The 19,493-nt window shown below is 35.3% G+C and overlaps 1 protein-coding gene and 1 long non-coding RNA gene across 8 annotated transcripts in view; one reads left to right on the plus strand and one right to left on the minus strand.

Annotated features, from left to right (window-relative positions):
• Positions 1-19,493, minus strand: part of SBF2 (SET binding factor 2) — a 517,824-nt gene that overhangs the window by 376,424 nt on the left and 121,907 nt on the right. The window lies entirely within an intron of this gene.
• LOC108581968 lies at positions 1,596-14,509 on the plus strand. Its single transcript, XR_001894948.3, has 4 exons — positions 1,596-1,671; positions 12,597-12,726; positions 13,590-13,619; positions 14,426-14,509. It is a non-coding gene; the product is annotated as an uncharacterized LOC108581968 (long non-coding RNA).

The following is a 19,493-nucleotide window of genomic DNA, read 5'->3' on the forward strand; positions in this document are numbered from 1 at the left end:
AGGAGGTTCCAAACCATCCCACATTTTCCTGTCTTCTGCTAAGCTCTCCCAACTGTTCCAACCTCTGCCTACTACCCAGTTCCAAAGTCACTTCCACATTTTTGGGGTATCTTTACTGCAGTGTCCCACTCTCCTGGTACTAATTTACTGTATTAGTCCATTTTTATGTTGCTTTATCAGCAACACAGTTCCATTTGGCTGGGGAGGCCTCACAATCATGGCAGAAGGTGAAAGGCATGTCTCACATGGCGGCAGACAAGAGAAGAGAACTTGTGCAGGGAAACTCCCCTTTATAAAACCATCAGATCTCATGAGACTTATTCACTATCATGAGAATATCATGGGAAAGACCTGCCTCCATGACTCTACTCCCACAGGGTCCCCCCCCACAACACATGGGAATTATGAGAACTACAAATCAAGATGAGATTTGGATAGGGACACAGCCAAATCATATCAGGCTTCCTTGGTGACAGGCATATCTTTGCTCTAATTAGGAAACTCTTGGTGGGCTCCTGAATGGCTTCAGGATGGGGAGCTGATCACCGAAAAGACCAAGCCATAATTTGAAGCTGGGGACTTTTAGCCCCATCTGCATTCTCCAGGGAGTGGCTGGAGATTGAGTTAGTATTTGATTATGTGTACACACTGAAGCCTCCATAAAAAGTCTATCTGCTGAAGCCTCCAAAACTACAGGGCTTGGAGAACAAACAAATTATCAAACCTGAGGAGGGGGCTGTACAGCCAAGTCAGACAAAAGTGTGGATACTCCATACTTGCAACTAGCACCTGAAATGGGAGGTACGGTACTCTTGTGGGACTGAGCCTTTAATTTGTGGGAATTCTAGGTAATTAATGTCAAAAATTGAGTTAAACTATAGGACACTCTATCAGTATCCACAGATAACTGAGGAACTGCTTGGTGTGGAACACCCATACGTTTGATATAAGAAGTGTTGTGAATAAAGAAACTGTTTTTCTTTCATTATCTTTCTGCCAATACAATAGGATGATTCTTCCCACTATTTTCTTCTTTTTCTAAATTGTTTTAGCTATTCTAATTCCCTCATCTTTCCATATATATAATCTCGTCTATGTATTGAAAAAATCTTTGGGGATTTTGATAAGAATTGCTTTAAACCTGTATATCAACTTGAGTGGAATTGGCATCTTTATTGTATTGAGTCTTCCAATCTACGTACACAGTATTTCCATTTACTTAGATCTTTTAATTTTTTTCCCAACATTTTGTAGTCTCGGCATATGAGTCCTGTATATGTTTTGCTGGATTTACACCTAAAATACATCATTTCTTTTAGAAACTATAAATTACACTGTATTTTAATTTTTTTTTCACATCTTCATTGATAGGATATACAAAAATACAATTAGTTTCTGTATGATCTCATAACCTATGAATCTATATAACTCACTTATTAGTTCTAGATGTGTTTTTGTGTACTTTTTGGAATTGTCTATATATATAATGATGTCAACTACAAACATGGACAGATTTATTTCTTCTGTTCTGATCTGTATGTCTTTTATTTCCTTGTTTTGTGGTATTGAGCTGGCTAGAACTTCCAACAGCATATTGAATAGCAGCAGCAATGAGAGCAGACATCCTTTCTTATTCTCAATCTTAGGGGGAAAGCATTCAATTTTTCACCAGTAAGTATAATGTTACTTTTGGCTTTCTGTAGCTGTTCTTTATCAAGTTGAAGCAGTTTCCCTCTATTCCTAGCTTTCTAAGATTTTTAAAAAAGCATAAATGGGTGTTGAATTTTGTCAAATGCTTTTTCCACATTTATATACATTTTGTAGTTTTCTGTTTTTGTCTTTGTCTTTGCTTTTGGTATCAGAGTAACACAGGCTTTAAAAAATAAATTGAGGTCAGGCGTGGTGGTTCACGTCTGTAATCCCAGCACTTTGGGAGGCCGAGGTGGGTGGATCACCTGTGGTCCAGAGTTCAAGACCAGTCTAGCCAACATGGTGAAACCCCGTCTCTACTAAAAATACAAAAATAACAAAAATAAGCTGGGTGTGGTGGCAGACGCCTGTAATCTCAGGAGGCTAAGGCAGGAGAATCACTTGAACCCAGGAGGCAGAGATTGCAGTAAGCCGAGATCATGCCATTGCACTCCAGCCTGGGAGACAGAGTGAGACTCTATCTCCATAAATAAATAAATAAAGTGTTCTTCTCTTTTCTGTTTTTTTGGAACCAATTGTATAGAATGAATGTTAATTAGTCTTTAAACATTTACGATAATTACCTGGTAAAATCATCTAGGTTTGGAGATTTCTATTTTGAGAATTTTAAAATTATGAATTCAACTTTCTTAATAGTTATAGAGTTATTCAAATTATCTATTATATATTGGGTGAGTTACAGCAGTTTGTGCTTTTCAAGTCATTTGTCCATTTCATCTAAGTGACTCAAATTTACATGCAAAGAGTTATTTGCAGTAGTTTCTTATTAACTTGTTGATGGCTGACTATAAGGTCTCTAGTGATACCTCATTTCATTTCTGATATTGATCATTTTGTCCATTTGTTCTAAGGGTGTAACAATTGTGTCATTCTCTCAAAGGGCCAACTGTGTGTTTCACTGATTTTTCTCTATGTTTTAATTTCATTGATTTCTGTTTTCATGTTTATTGTTTCCTTCTTACTGCTTGGCTTAACTATTTTGAGCTTTTTTTTTTTTTTTTTTTTGAGGCAGGATTTTAGATTATCAATTTTAGACTTTTCCTCTTTTCCAGTATACGTATGTAGTACAGTAAGCTTCCATCTGAATAATGCTTTAGCTGAATCTCAGAATTTTGATATGTTATACTTTCATTCAATGTATTTTTATTTCTTTGAACCATTAACTATTTAGAAACATACTGTTTACTTTTCAAGTGTCCAGAGATTTTCCTATTTTCTTTCCATTATTGATATCTAGTTTGATTCCATAGTGGTTAGAGAACATACTCTATATGTTTCAAATTTTAAAAAATTTTTCAGATTTCTTAGTGGTTCAGACTGTGGTCTGTCTTGGTATATTTTCCATGAACATTTGAAAACACTGTGTATTCTGCTATTCATGGATAGAATGTTCCATGTCTGTGTTTTCCTTGGAAAGTGTTCATGCATCCCAGGATAAGATTGCTAATTTGCCCATCAACTGGACTCTTTAACAAATGTGACTATAGAAAACCATGTAAGAAACTAACCCATATAATAAGAAAGTATTAATGGAAGGGGAGATTATTCATATCATAAACTATTACTACAATAACTCCAGAAAATTACATATTTAAATCTCATTTGGGAAGGAGTGTGTATTATTTTTAGTTTACATGAGTATTAAAAATTACTTACTTTTGGGAAAATGTTAAGATTTTCATTTATTTAGCCCATCAACAAATATTTACTAAGCACTCTATCATATACAAAGGACTGTGGTTGGTCCAGACTTTCTAGGGGATCATAAACCAGGTATCTTATAGACTCTCCAGCAGTTTTTTCCTTGTGTTAGATCACTGCCATCCAAAAGCATTTTCTGTGATGATGGAACTATTCTTCATCTGTGATGTCAAAGACTGTAGTCACTAGATACATGAGGCTATTGAGCACTTAAAATGTGGCTAATGCTACAGAATAAATTTTTATAATTTTAATTTATATAATCACATGTGGTTAGTGTCTACCATATTAGAGAGCGTAGCATCAGAACATAATACAGGCCCCTTGCATTTATTACACCTTCTTTGTTTAAAGCTGTGCAAGATTTGTCTGAATTTAAAGCGAATAAGACAGGAGTGACTAGGATACCTAGTTTTACATTAGACTGCTTCAGATTTTACTTTTACATTTTCTATCACATGGGCTAAAATTGCTCCTGTATATAAGCTCCTGTCCAATCTTAGCTATTTGCTTTATTTAATTTTTGTTCAATAAAATGGATAGTGTTAAGTAATTGTCTTCCTACCTTCATTCCAAAAATATGACTAATCTCGGCCAAGTAAGAGTTATTGTCCTCATTAGTTTCCCTGCCAAGGAAGAATCAACAGAAAATGCCAGCCTTCTACATAGCTTCTTCCATCTACATTCCTGTGTAGCTACTTGCTGGATCTTTCTGCTCCTACGCACTGGGTGCGGATCAGCAGAAGTATAAGTCAACTATGATGCAGATGCTATCCGGAGATTCAGAAGGGAAATCCTTAGGTGTGGTTTCCATGAATAAAAGGCCTTTGGACATGTAAATATAAGAGATTAAACTTGTATTTCACTTTGATATTGTGATTTGCAGTAAGAAATATACATTTGGTCTTTGCCACCAGTTCCCAGCACAGTGCTTCTAAAACCCTTGTAATTTCCTGAATGACAGGAGTGCCAGGACCATCTTTTGTTCTAATATTTGGTCTGTGACTAGACACACCGCTCCTAAAATCTCTGGAATCTCAGAAGTGTCTTTTTGTATGCTAATGAGATATCCGGTGGCTAAAGGCTCCTGAAAAGCCTTAGGTTGGAGAATGGCTTCCAGGGAAACCAACAATATGATTAGAGCACTGAAGTTTCAGCTCTCCTCTCCTGATGTCTTACAAAGAGGGACTGGTGGTTGAGTTAATCAGTATTGGCCAATGATTTTAATCAATCATGCCTACACAATGAGGCCTCTATAAAACCCCAAAGGACCCGGTTTCAAGAGATTCTGGGTTGGTGAACACATGGAGGTTCTGAGAGGTGGTATGCCTAACTGGGGCATGGAAGCTCTGTGTCTCTCCCCCTTAATTGCCCTATGTGTGTCTTGCATTTGGTTATTCCTGAGTTGTATTCTTTATAATAAACCGACACTCATAAGTAAAGTGTTACCCTGAGTTTTGTCAGCTGTTCTAGAAAATTTTCAAGCCCAAGGAGGGGTCATGAGAACTTCCCATTTATAGCTAGTCAGTCAGAAGCACAGGTGACAATTTGGACTGGAGAGTGGCATTTGAAGTGGGGAGCAGTCTTGTGGGACTGAGCCCTTAATTTGCGGGGTCTGTAGTAACCCCACGTATATACTATCAGAATTGCATTGAACTGTAATACACCCAGTTGGTGTCAGAGAGTTGGAAATTGGTTGATGTGGCAAAAATTCCCAGACATCTGTTTTCAGAAGAGAAATATTTTAAGTATAGGAAAACAGTTTATTTTTCCTTTTTTATTCATATAACTTTCTTCAAAGACAAGCAAATGATGATTGGTGGTAAAATATGCCCAGAAAAAAAGAAAAAATGAAGAAAAATAAAGATAAGTAAATGAAAACAACTCAGTCCAAAGAGATGCATATATCCTTACTGTGTGGCAAACATAAAAATGCTTGATCTCCTCTTACCAAAAATACAGACTTAAATCTATACCTGTGAATAAAAGCATAAAACCCACGTAATAGCTACAGTATTGTGTTCTGTATTCAGAAAAGGTTTATAACAGTGTTTCTTGGGACCCAGGAAAGAAGAGAAAGCTACGTTATTAGAAGTCACTATGTACACAATTATCTCCGGCTGAATGTAAACTGTGCTCTTGATGGGAATAGCTAAAGAAATATCAAATTTAAAGAAGGAGCCATCAGTTAATTTTTCCATTTCAAACAGTGCTTTCTGTGCTTGCTGGTTTTGACCTTCTTTTATTCCTTCAGAGGCTATCTCCTCCCTCTCTGGAAAAGACTGTAAATATGTATTTATTTTAGAACAAGAATGGGGCTTGATTCCCTTAGCTAATGTAATATGCATACTAGTCTGTATGAACGCTAGAAATCATTTCTTTCAAAAGACATTAAAACTTTTATTATCCATCAAACTAAATCATCAAAATTATAGCTTCCCTCAAATTTTTAATAAGGTGATGTTGCTTGATAAACTACCACACATCTTTTGTCCTCAGATAAATATCATAGTTTCATAGCCCTCTCATAAATACTAGTAAGTATAGGATTGGAAATCCTATCAGAACGTAAATCATAGTGAAGCATCTATCCAGTTCTCCAACAAGACTCCCCAGCTGATATATCAGTTCAAAAATAATCTTAAAAGCAGTCACCATCAAACTTATTACAAAACTTGCATTCACCAAGAAACTATGTCATAAAATTTCTGAGTTTAAATGTGTTCAAATGTGACTTCGTAGAGCATTTGACGTAACATTCAGGATAGTAAGAACAGAAGTAAAAGTTACCCATCCTCTTTAAGCTCTTAACCTTAGAGCTCTGCACCTTTTCTTAGAAACATCATTCCTCCAATATTTCAGCCTAGATTTTTCTCACTGCTAATATTGCAGTTCTGAGAAGGCGGCAAATACTAAAGTTATCATCATTAGCAGAGAAGTAAACTGTGTCATGGATATGAACTGCACCACTTCTGAATGTTTTAGACATTTCTCTTAGCAAAGAAGCATGGATAGGGATAACCAGTTCTATAACCTGAAATACTGCACAAAGGCTTATAATTTCTTATCTTGCATCTGTCATTTAGAGGTAAATTAATTTCCTTATTTGCTAGAGACTCAGAAATACATTTTGACTCTGTATTTTTCAATATTTAAGGGAACTATGTTGTTAGGTCCTCCTGCAATGTGAAAGGACCGCAAGGTCTGACTCTCACAACTAATTTAAAAATTGGGATCATTGTAGAAAGCCTCTTCCATTAAAGCCACAGGTTGTAAGAATAACCTTGCTTTTCAAGATTAGTTATACTAGAACAAAACATTTTTCCCTTCTCTCTACCCAAATTCCTGAAGTCCCATTATACTTTTCTCAAAGAAGAGTTTATAATATAACTAGCATGAAGTCACCATTGTCTATAGAAATGGTTTCTGATATGTGAATTACAAATGATAGCATATAATTCCATAAAACACTGATACTTAGCACTTCCCCACAAACCACAAAAAACTTGTGAAGTCACCATACAGAAATAACTTCTGGTATGTGAGTATCATAAATGATAGGCTATAATTCTATAAAACCACTGATACTTAGCACTTCTCTACAAATCACATAAAACTCGTAGACTGATTTTAATCAACCAATACAACTACTTCACTTCTGTTTGAGGAAGTATTCAAACTCGGAATTTATTTTGACTGTTTTAAGACTTTGTAACTTGAGATGTCTCCAAAGAGAATGGTCTAAAGAAAGGTACAACTTGGCAATGCAATGATAGCATATGTAACTGATACAAACACTCTTAGGGAATCACTCTGCAAACTCCTGAACTTGTAAGGGTAGGTACTATTAAGTAGACATCTCTGCTACAAAGCTAACAGGTTTGTGAGAGTATTCCTCTTCTTAAATTATTGCCAATTCTACCCGCTTTGGTTACTCTATAAAATACTGATACAGTGGACCCTCATCCTCACTCTTCCCATTAATTTGACATTGCAGGCTCTAGTCAATTATATGAATTTTTTTTTTTTTTTTGAGACAGAATTTTGCTCTTGTTGCCCAGGCTGGAGTGTAATGGCACAATCTCGGCTCGCTGCAACCTCTGCCTCCTGGGTTCAGGCGATTCTCTTACCTCAGCCTCCCAAGTAGCTGGGATTACAGGTGTGTGCCACCACGCCTGGCTAATTTTGTATTTTTAGTAGAGACAAGGGGTTTCACCATGTTGGTCAGGCTGGTCTTGAACTCCCAACCTCAGGTGATCTGCCCTCCTTGGCCTCCCATGAATTTTTGCCCATAAAATGAAATCAAAGAAAGGCATAGCAGGGAGAAACCACCTGGCTCTGTGTGATATAATCCCATGAGAAACAACATGCAATGAAAGAAAGTAATACTAATTACTACTATACCTATACTAAAACAGTAAATGGAGAAAAATTCTGGGTTCATAGATTGGTAGATCAATATCAGTAAGATGTCATGTCTCCCTAAATTGATCTACAGATTTCAGTGCAATCTTCACCAAATTTATAGCACACATTTTTGTAGATATTAACAACTGAGTTTTGACAAAAGCACAGAGATATGTATCCCCACTAAATATTTCCTGATCTTCATTTAACCTTCAAGCCTTTTCTACTGCATTTATGCTTTACATATTCAATATGATTACTTAATATATGCACGTAGCCAAAATAATTTTTAGTGCCCTATTTAGAAATAAAAATAACATAATAGGTCAGGTGTGGTGGCTCATGCCTATAATCCCAGCACTTTGGGAGGCCGAAGTGGGCAGATAGTTTGTGCCCAGGAGTTTGAGACCAGCCTGGGCAGCACAGTAAAACACTGTCTCTACAAGAAAACATGAAAATTAGCCAAGCTGGTGGTGTGCACCTGTGGTCCCAGCTACCTGGGAGGCTAAGGTGGGAGGATTGCTTGAGCCCGAAAAGTGGAGATTACAGTGAGCTGAGGCTGTGCCACTGCACTCCAGCCTGGGTGACAGAGTGAGACCCTATCTCAAATAACATAACATAACATAACATAACATAACATAACATAACATAACGTAAAATAAAGTAAAATAAACATTATAGCTGGCTTTCTTACTCAAGAAAGAAAATTTCATGAAAAAAAAATAAATATTTTCACTTTACAAGAACTATGCTTCTGGCAGAATGTACATGTTCGAGAAATGTTTGCTGAGTGAACATATATGAGCATAAACTTTAAACACATTCCAGGAAGTTGAGATGATGTAAAAGAAAGTGAGAAAGTTCCATAGTCATTTTCTACATGTTCTTCTATGCTCAAAAAATCTTTATAGTCTCATGGCACAAGGGAAGAAGTTTAGACCCATTAATGAAACATTAGGAGCCATAAACAATTGGCCCCTAATGACTTTCCAGACTTCTCTTTTATTACAACCTAACATCCTTCCAAATCCAAAATAAACACTAAGGGTCAAGCAATTAAACATACTACTTCAGGACTTTTGTTAAAGCAGTACAAATGCCTCTTCTCTTTAGCATGTGTTCGAGTTCCACCTATGTTACTGTTACTACATAATAAATTATGTAGTAATTTATTACCGGTTACTGTTGCTACATAATAAATTACCAGTTACTGTTGCTACATAATAAATTAACCCCAAACATAGCTTAAATTAAGGATCATCTTAACATGGTCAAAGGAGTCTGGGGATTAGGAATTCAGATAGCACAAAGAGGCAATGGCTTGTCTTTGCTCTACAATGTCCAGGGCCTCAGTTAGGACAACCTAGAGACTGAAGATGATGCAACAGTTGGAGGCTGGAATCATCTGAAGTCTTGTCCCCTCATACGCCTGGTACCTGGGCTAGGAGACTCAAAGGTTACGACTGCCAAACAGAGTACCAACCCTTGGCCTTTTCAAACGGCTTGATTTCTTCAAAGAATGCAGACCTCAGAGCAGTCAGACTTCTTACACTATAGGCTCAGGGATCTAAGTGCAAGTATTCCAAGAAAAAGGAATACACCTGGATCATCGTTTATGACCCAGCCTCAGAAATGCATATTCTTTTGTTCCAATCAGTTATGAGACCACCCAGATTTAAGGAAAGAAGAAAGAGGTATACATCTTGATGGGAGGGGTATAAAAGAACTTGAGGGCTGTGTTTAAAAACTACCACAGCTTTTATAATCATGCAAAATTTTTACCTCCAAGAAAATGTTTACAAACTCTTCCTAGGCAAACTTAAATTCTCCCAATATACTCTTAGTATTTTATAGTTATTATCATCACGGTACTTAATATAACCTCCCATTTAATTGGGAGTTCCTCGAGAGATGGGCTTCATAATTTGTATATCCCATTACAGCACCTGGTATAGTGCTCTATACTAATGTCACAAATACAGTTTTTCAATATTTATTCTATAGTCAAACTATCCCTGTTTGCAGATGACATGATTCTACACCTAGAAAATGTCACAGTCTGGCCCAAACTGTCAATGGCCCCACAGTCAATGGCCCAAAAGTTCCTTCAGCTGATAAACAACTTCAGCTAAGTTTCAGGGTACAATATCAGTGTACAAAAACTATTAGCATTCCTATACACCAACAATAGCCATGCTGAAAGCCAAATCAGGAATGCAGTTCCATTCACAATTGCCAAAAAAAGAAAGAAATACCTAGGAATACAGCTAACTAGGAAGGTAAAAGAGCTCTACAATGAGAATTACAAAACACTGCTCAAAGAAATCAGAGATGACACAAACAAATGGAAAAAAACATTCCATGCTCATCAGAGGAAGAATCAATATTGTTAAAATGGCCATATTGCCCAAAGAAATTTATAGATTTAAGGCTATTCCTAGAAGACTATCAATGACATTCTTCAAAAACTAGAAAAAAAATTTTTCAATTCATACGGAACCAAAAAAGAGCCAGAATAACCAAGGCAAATCTAAGCAAAAAGAACAAGGCTAGAAGCATCATGTTACCCTATTTCAAACTACACTACAGGGCTACAGTAACCAAAACAGCATGGGCCGCCACAAAATCAGACACACAGGCCAATGGAACAGAATAAAGAATCCAGAAGTAAGGCTGCATAAATATAACAATCTAATTTTGAACAAAGTCAACAAAAACAAGCACTGGGGAAAGGACTCCCTATTTAACAAACAGTGCTGCAATAACTGGCTAGCCATATGCAGAACATTGAAACTGGACCCCTTCCTTACATCATATACAAAAATTAACTCAAGATAGAATAAAAACTTAAATGTAAAACCCAAAACGATAAAAACCCTGGAAGACAACCTAGGCAATACCATTCCAAATATAGGAACTGGCAAAGAGTTCATGACAAAGATGCCAAAAGCAATTACAACAAAAGAAAAATTAATAAGTAGGATCTAATTAAAACTAAAAAGCTTCTGTACAGCAAAAGAAACTATCAACAGAGTAAATGACAACCTACAGAACAGGAGAAAATTTTTGCAACCTATGTATCGACAAAGATCTAATATCCAGCAACTATAAGGAACTTAAATTTGCAAGAAAAAAAAAAAACCATTAAAAAGTGGGCAAAGGACACGAACAGATATTTTTCAAAAGAAGACACACATGTGGCCAACAAACGTGAAAAATGCTCGATTTGACTGATCATTAGGGAAATGCAAACCAAAACTACAGTAAGATACCATCTCACACCAGTCAGAATGGCTACTATGAAAAAGTAAAAAAAAAAAAAAAAAGATGCTGGCAAGGTTGCGGAGAAAAGGAAACACTTATACACTCTTGGTGGTAGTCTAAATCAGTTCAACCATTATGGAAAGCAGTGTGGCAATTCTTCAAAGAGCTAAAACCAGAACTATCATTTGACCCAGCAATCCCATTACTGGCTATATACCCAAAGGAGTATAACTCATTCTATCATAAAGACACATGCACCCATATGTTTACTGCAGTACTATTCACAATAGCAAAGAGATGAAGTCAACCTAAATGTCCATCAATGGTAGACTGGATAAAGAAAATGTGGTACAAATACACCATGGAATACTATGCAGCCATAAAAAAGAATGAGATCATGTCCTATGCAGGAACACGGATGGAGCTGGAGGCCATTATTCTCAGCAAACTAACAGAAAAACTGAAAACCCAATACTGCATGTTCTCACTTTAAGAGGGAGCTAAATGATGAGAACCTATGAACAAAAAGAGGGCAACAACAAACACAGGGGCCTACTTGAAGGTGGGGGATGGAAGAAGGGAGAGAATCAGAGAAAATAACTGCTAGGTACTAGGCTTAGTACCTGGGTGACGAAATAATCTATACAAACAAACCCCCATGACATAAATTTACCTATATAAAAAATCTGCACATGAACCCCTGAACTGTAACAGAAGTTTAAAATGTGTATTTTTATTCCACAACTACTACAAATTCTATAACCTACTAGTGATAAATAGCAGTCAATAAGGCAGACTTTGTGTCTGGTTCTTAAAACACTATTGTCCATCAGAATGAAATTAAATAAGTAATCATGGTAAAATACGAACCCAATAAATAGCAGCTACTAGACCAAGTTACTTATAAATGTTCTCAGCTTTAGATTCCTAAATCTCTGTAACAGGAATAACATTTACTTCCGATAAGTGATAAATAAAGAGCAAATAAGATGACAATGTGCTAAATGCTTGGCATGGTACCTAAAACATTGTAAATAATCAAGAAACATTATTTTCTAAATGTCGCCAAAATATTATAAATGTAAAATATTTTTATATGTGTGCCTTATTGTATAATACTGAGTAAGTTTACTGCTATAACCCAAATCTCAATGTCTTAACACAATGAAAGTCTAATACTCATTAAATAATAATTTGGGGGTGGGGGTGAGCAGGAGTATTGCAGTAGAGAGAGAATACTTGGTACATGGTCATTTAGGGAACTAAGTTCCAAAATCTTGTGAGATCTACTTTTGAGGACATAATTGAAAGGGAAAAGAAAGCAAACCCTACCTTTGCCTTGAAATGACTTCTGCTAATATTCCATTGACAAGGAATAGTCACACAGCCTTCATACATGAGGGCTATCTGAGTCTCTGTATGCCCCAGAAGAGCAAAGACAGAATCTAATGAGTTTCTGCCACAATCCCTAATTTAAGTCACTAAATACCTATTTTTTTAATTCTTCCTCCCAGATACAGAATGCACTCAAGCTCTCCACTAGGAAGATTACCAAAGATCCCAGCCAGGACAAAATCTAGGATCTCCAGTTCATATATAATCTTCTTCATCAGATGTAGATGTCGCTTTCCATGTCCCTACAACGTATGCCTTAAAGACGAGCTTTCTGTCCCATCTCCCTCTGTACAAAACACATACCATGGGAAAACAGAGAAAGGATAACCACATTTAGAAAGGCCAAAAAAAAGGAAAATATTTGGTGGTTGCTAATCTGTAGCATTCTGAAATCCCACTGGATGTATGAACATTGTGAAGGAAGAAATTCCTTGTTAAGGCCCTAATTTTGTTCTCCAGGAGAAACTCCCTAGTCCTTTGTTGTTCTCCATGGCTCCTGGTTTCACCCTCTATGAGTTTTCCTTGCCTGTTATTTCTCACGGCCACAAATGAAGTTGGTGTTGAGAAGTATGCCACTTGAGGATAGCTAGGGCTCAGTGAACAGTCACATGCCTTCTAAGGCCAAGTTCACAGTTTCTCTAGCAACAAAATTCCATCAGAATCATAGCAGCTTCCAGTCAGATCCAAATGCTAATAACCAACCCCAAAATTACTTTTTATCATTCTCAAATCTGCTTTATTTATTTGCTTCTTTTCCCAATGCCTCATCTCTCCGTTAATTTACTGGTGGCTACTTTGACTTTTCAGGCTCAAGAAAGCCACATATCTTAATCTGACCATTGTATCAATGTGTAGCCACTCGGCTCAACTGAGAAGTCTTATGGGGTCTTTTTTGCTCAAAACCTTCTTAAAACCCATCTTTTATTTTTGAGAGTTTAAAAACAGTCATTTTTTTCCAATTCTGAATTTCTGGTTATTATTTTCTTTCACTCCTGGAAACCAAACAATACTTTCCTAAACTCATCTCCTCCTTGACTACATTTGGCAAGGTAGTGCAATTACAATGAACTAACTACTAACAACTTCTTTTCTTAAACCTTCAATCTTGGTAGAAACATGGAATGGCCTCCAAGCTGCCAAAGGTAAGAGTTTTGCAAATATTCATCACATGACATGGATATCTAGCCATCCCAGTATGCTATATGTGTTCCCCACTGCCCAACCCTTAAGCCAATGTCATATACCTTGGGATCTTGTTACAGCAGCAATCCAATTCAAAATGTCAATTTCTGTGTTGATCAGGGTAAGTAACTCTCTCTGCTGTAACAACCAACTCCAAAGCTTCAGTGGCTTACACAACAAAAGTTCTCTCTCTTATGTCACAATCGATTTGGGACAGGGAAAGATGGTCTTTTACTATGTGACTCAATGACATTTTGTCTACTAGTGTCTATTCTAGGGCCTTGGAAACTCCCAGTAAATATTCCTCAATGAAGAGAGTATGGAAAGTTTTGAAGGAAATTTTAGGGTTAGGTCTAAACGTCATGTTCATTATTTTCACCTACATTCCACTTTCGAGAGCCAGTATCATGGCCCCACCTAATACAAAAGGAAGTACAGTCTAATAGTATGCCACAGAAGAGAGAAAATGGTTATAAAAGAATAAGCACCCAGTCTCTGCCATATCTCTATCCTTGAACAAAAATTGCATACTCTTATCTATGCCAAAATCCAAGACTATCATTTCAAGCAGACCCTTCTCAGCCCACAGATGAAGAATACTAAATAAGTGAATTCAATAGGTTCATTTAGTTACTGTAAAGTACAATTCTGACATAACCATATGAACTTAATCCAAATCAAATATTTTATCATCATTCTTTTAAAGATAGATTATCTTAATCATGATTGGATAAAATTTATGATAGAAAACTCATTACTTTTTCAGGGGCGAAACACCATTTTCATTCCTGACCAAATATCTACATAAAAGATTATGATGAACAAATCAAGATCTGTTATTTCTGGAGAATGGGATTACTGATGGAAGAGGGGGTACTTAAATGGAAATATAATAATTTAATATTTAAATTTACTTTAAGTTGACTAAAATGTTTTAAAATCTATTTCAAAGAAAAAATTGTTTTGTTACAATAATCTGTCTTGTTTAAACGATTAAAAATATTTTGTTGACTAGAAATCAACTCCAAAAGCTAGTTTTTAACCTGTTCAGTTGAAAACTCTTTATCAAGAAATAACTGATCATCTGTTTTAGTTCTACCTTAACATAAATGTCCCACATGTTGTACTTGGATAAAACAGTAAAGACTTAAATGCTTCAAAGAAAAACATACTTTAAGTATAAATGGAGGCATTTAGTTGTTGTTTTTTTCCTTCAAGTCTATATAAAAAGATCAACTGCTAAGTAAAAACAAGAATAGGAATGAAATGGGAGGATAAATTACCAAATAAGGATAAAGGTAGAACTGGAGCAATTACTTAATATATTAAATTATTAATCACATATGACTTAAACCTTCTGGAATTGGGGTGAAATCATTATAGCAACACCAGTCAGCATTTCTTGTAAGACTCCTAGATAAGTAAAAGGTTCTTCCCAACTTTCAATGCTAAAGGTTGACATGTATTTCCCTTGGAGAACATGTCTATATGTTATCAAATATTATATTCCAAAATACACAGTCTCTAGCCTTCAGGGACTCAATGACATTTGAAAACATCTATGCATACATACACAATACTTTATACCTCTAAAAATATCCAGTAATCCAGTTCTAAAGAGGTTCTATAATGTTGACCAGAAAATCCCTTGGCATCTCTTTGCTTGCTCAGCCATCTGGATCCATCTTTTTTCATGAATTAGGGAGGAAGAGCACAAGGTTCCATACATCCATTGATATCTTCAATTAGGATTTCTTTACTCCCCAAGTTGTTGAAAGTCAAAGAAATGGCACACCCAAAATATCTTTGAAAATGGTAAAAGTGGTATTCAAATGTTACTACTGCACAGAGCTTATTTTCTTGGTTATAAGAATAACTCCCATTCATATAATTATTTACAGATCAAAAAGTATACAGCAGGTTAATCTGATTACTTAAACTAGTTGACAAATGCAGGAAATCAGAAAAAATGATAAACATCTCTGACTGCTCATTTTAGCTTAAAACATAAATGTACAACTTTTACTATAATAAAACACTTTTAGATTTAGAAGAAATGTGATGATTTCCTGAATAACTTTCCTACTGTTTTATCGTAAATTAAACTAAATTATTGAGTATAACATAAAATTATGGACTGGGGATCTTTGGCTAGCACAGAAGAAATTTCTAGCTTTGCAGGTAATTTTTGGCCATCTTCCTCTTTACATTTAAATAGGTCTATTGCTGTCACTATGAGTATGATTCCTACATCATCCATAATTTCATTTTCCAGTGAATAGTCAACATTAATCAACTATTACTGTCATCTTCACTAAACTTTCAGGAACACATACTTTTATAGCTATCAGCCAATAAACTACATTTTTAGTTCTTTTTGTGATTCATTATTTTCTGTAGCATTGTCAAAATTAGTTTTTGTTTTTCTCTAAGATTTACTAAAAATTAGGCTGGGAATTCTGCTGTACCTGTGGAACTGAAATGGGAATTCTGTTCTGTTGTAAAAACTATCCATAATGCAGATGACTTGTAAAAGATGTACAGAATCTATGATTTTGAATCCAATTTATCTTAAAACATAACTTAAAAATTTTCTTCATGCCAGAACCCCTTGATCTATATGCTGAATTAAGGAAGGCACATTTATAAATTAGAAAATACCCCAAATAGGCCAGGAGCAGTGGCTCACACCTGTAATCCCAGCACTGTGGGGGGCCGAGGCGTGTGGATCACCTGAGGTCAGGAGTCCAAGACCAGCCTGACCAACTGGAGAAACCCCCTCTCTACTAAAAATAGAAAATTAGCCGGGTGTAGTGGTGCATGCCTGTAATCCCAGCTACTTGGGAGGCTGAGGCAGGAGAATGACTTGAACCTGGGGGGCGGAGGTTGCAGTGAGCTGAGATTGTGTCATTGCACTCCAGCCTGGGCAACAAGAGAGAAACTCTATCTCAAAAAACAAATAAATAAAAATAAAAATAAAATAAAATAAAATACTCCATATATTGTCCTAATTTCCTCACAACTGAGATACAGTGAATGCCTACTGTATTTCAGGTGTTAAAAGATTTGTAGAAAAATAACATTTACTCAGAGGTGAGAACAATGACACAAACAGTGTCACCCAAAAGTATACCATAAGAAACATATAAACAATGAACCAAAGATAAAGCAGGATTCTGACTAAGGGAATCAAAAATGTTCCACATGTGCTGCAGAATCAACCATGGGTATTAAATGGAAAGCAAGAAGGCGAGAAAAGGGGAATGCAAAGAGAAAGGAATAGCTTGATAGAAGGCACAGAGGTCTGAAAATCCATAATACATTTTCTGGGAAAAAAAAAAAACAATAAAACATGGCTCATACAGAATGTTTGGGAAGAAGCAGAAAAGGATGATAGTACCAGATGAGGTTTTCATAGAAAAATAACTTACAGGCAATTAATGAAAGGCATTTTCTACAATGATAAAGAGGATTCATTTCATTCTACAGATAGTGGGATGTCCCTGACACTTTTGGAGTAAGATAAAAGTGACAAAATCAAATTACTGTTTAGGAATAACAACTCTGGTGACAGTGAAATGTAAGCAAGATAAACTAGAGGAAGACTTGATAAGAAATGTTTATGATTACCAAGAAGAAAGATAATGAGAGCCTTAAATTTAAGTAGTAGAGGCCAAGATGGACCAATTTGGGGTCACAAAACTAGCATTCATAAAATTTAAAATAATTTGAATCATACAAATCTACATCTTCTGACCACCATGGAATTAAATTCAAAACCAATTCATCTACAAAATCTCACAATATTAGGAAATACTACTCTAACACAATTCTAAATCAGTCATGGGTCAAGAATAATTCAAAAGAAAAATTTGAAAATATTTTAACTGAATAAAATAAAACACAATTTAATAAAGTTTGTGAGATGCAGTTAAAGCAGTACTTGAAGATTAATTTATAGCACTAAACACTTTTACCAGAAAGGACTAAAGGTCTCCAATCAATGACTTCAGCTTCTACCCTAAAAACTTGAAAATGTAATGCAAATTAACCCAAAAGTAAGCAGAAGGAGGAAAATAATATAGTTGTGAATGGAAATCAATGAAAGTGGTAACAAAAGTAACAGAAAAAAATAAATGAAAGCTGGTTTTGAAAAGATCAACAAAACTTATAGATTGATCAGGGAAAAAAGAAAGAAGTAAGTTTTATAATTTTAGAGTTTACAGTTAGGTCTACAATTAATTTGGATCATTTTTAATATACTGTGAGATATGGATTGAAGATCATTTGTTAATATGGTTATTCAGTTATTCTGCACCATTTGTTGAATAGACTATCCTTTCTCCACTGAATAATCTTTATACATTTTTCAAAAAAATCGGTTGTCCATATATGTGTGGGTCTATGTTTGTATTCTCTATTTAGTACTATTGATTAAATTAATATTGTTTATTGTCTATCTCGTCTACAGTATTAATATTTTTGTCATTATAATGTGTCTTCAAGTTAATTAGTGGAAGTCCTCAAACTTTGTTCTTACTTTTCAAAGTTGTTTTGCCTAGTCTAGGTCTTTTGCATTTACATACAAATTTGAATTTCAATAGATTATTGCTATCCTATACAAAAATAACTTTTGTAAACTGATCTTTTATCTTGCAACTTCTAAGAACTCCTTAATTAGTTTTAGTAGTGTTTAGAGATTCTGGAAAGTATTCCACATACCGGATCATTTTATCAACTCTTTTCTGTATTTTTTATCTTTTAAAGAAAATCCCCATTAAATAGTTTCAGTATTTCTTCTGGCCTACATTTTAGTTCACTAATTTTCTTCAACAATGCCCAATGTGCTGCTAAGTCAATCCTCTGAGTTGCTAATTTCAGTTATCATACCTTTTCAGTTCTCATATTTGATGTAATTCCTAGTTTCTAGTTCTCTGCCACATACTAAGTCTTTTTCCCCCTTAAACATATTAAGCACAGCCATGTGTGATAGTGTCATTAGCTAAATCCCCTGTGAGTCTCTTTCTACTAATATTTCTCTTAGTTTCTTAATCACGTTGTCTTACCTCCTTGAATGTCTGACTACTTTTGATTGAATGCTAAATGCTGTATATTTTTTTATGTGGCCGTAACTTGAGACTCTCAATGGTGCTACCTTCATCCAAATTAAACTTATGTTTTCTTTTAGCAGGCAGCTAGCCTAATGGCCCTAGAAATAACAAATCGCCTTAATCCAATCAGTTAAAATTATTCAAGGTTAGGATTCAGTCCCAGTAAGAGCTGATCTATTTCTAGTTCACCAATACACATACAATATAATCTATTTTGATAAATTAAATCCAGAAACTGATTTAAGTTAAAAGAATAAAAGTTACCCAGTTTCTGACTCCATTAAAGTCAGAAAATTCTGACTCCCTATTTTAGTACTGAAAGCTCTCCCCAAAAATTAAATGCTCTCTATCTTGATTTTGTGTTAAACTCCAACTGGATCTCTTTATTAATTATAAAACAAACCATTTGCAGTAAGCTATAATGTTAGTCACATAGAAAACATGTTAGGTAACAATACTTTCTGCATATAGTTGTAATTCAGTAATTGTTTCACTATCACTCAGAAGAGAATTATTTTATACACTGGTTGCATTTAGTCCAAAATTTAAATCATTTTCCCTCATTAGAGAACAGTAAAATGTAAGAGAAATATAAATTTAATGTTTTTAATTTGTTCAAAATTTTTAAACATTAAATTTTGTAACACTGTTGCCATGTTCTGTTGATAGATATATTAGAAGAGGGTGGAACAAATTCATAAAGTATAAGGCCTGCTTGGTTCA

This window comes from Papio anubis, chromosome 12 (genome assembly GCF_008728515.1).
Source record: "Papio anubis isolate 15944 chromosome 12, Panubis1.0, whole genome shotgun sequence".
Taxonomy (NCBI): Eukaryota; Metazoa; Chordata; class Mammalia; order Primates; family Cercopithecidae; genus Papio; species Papio anubis.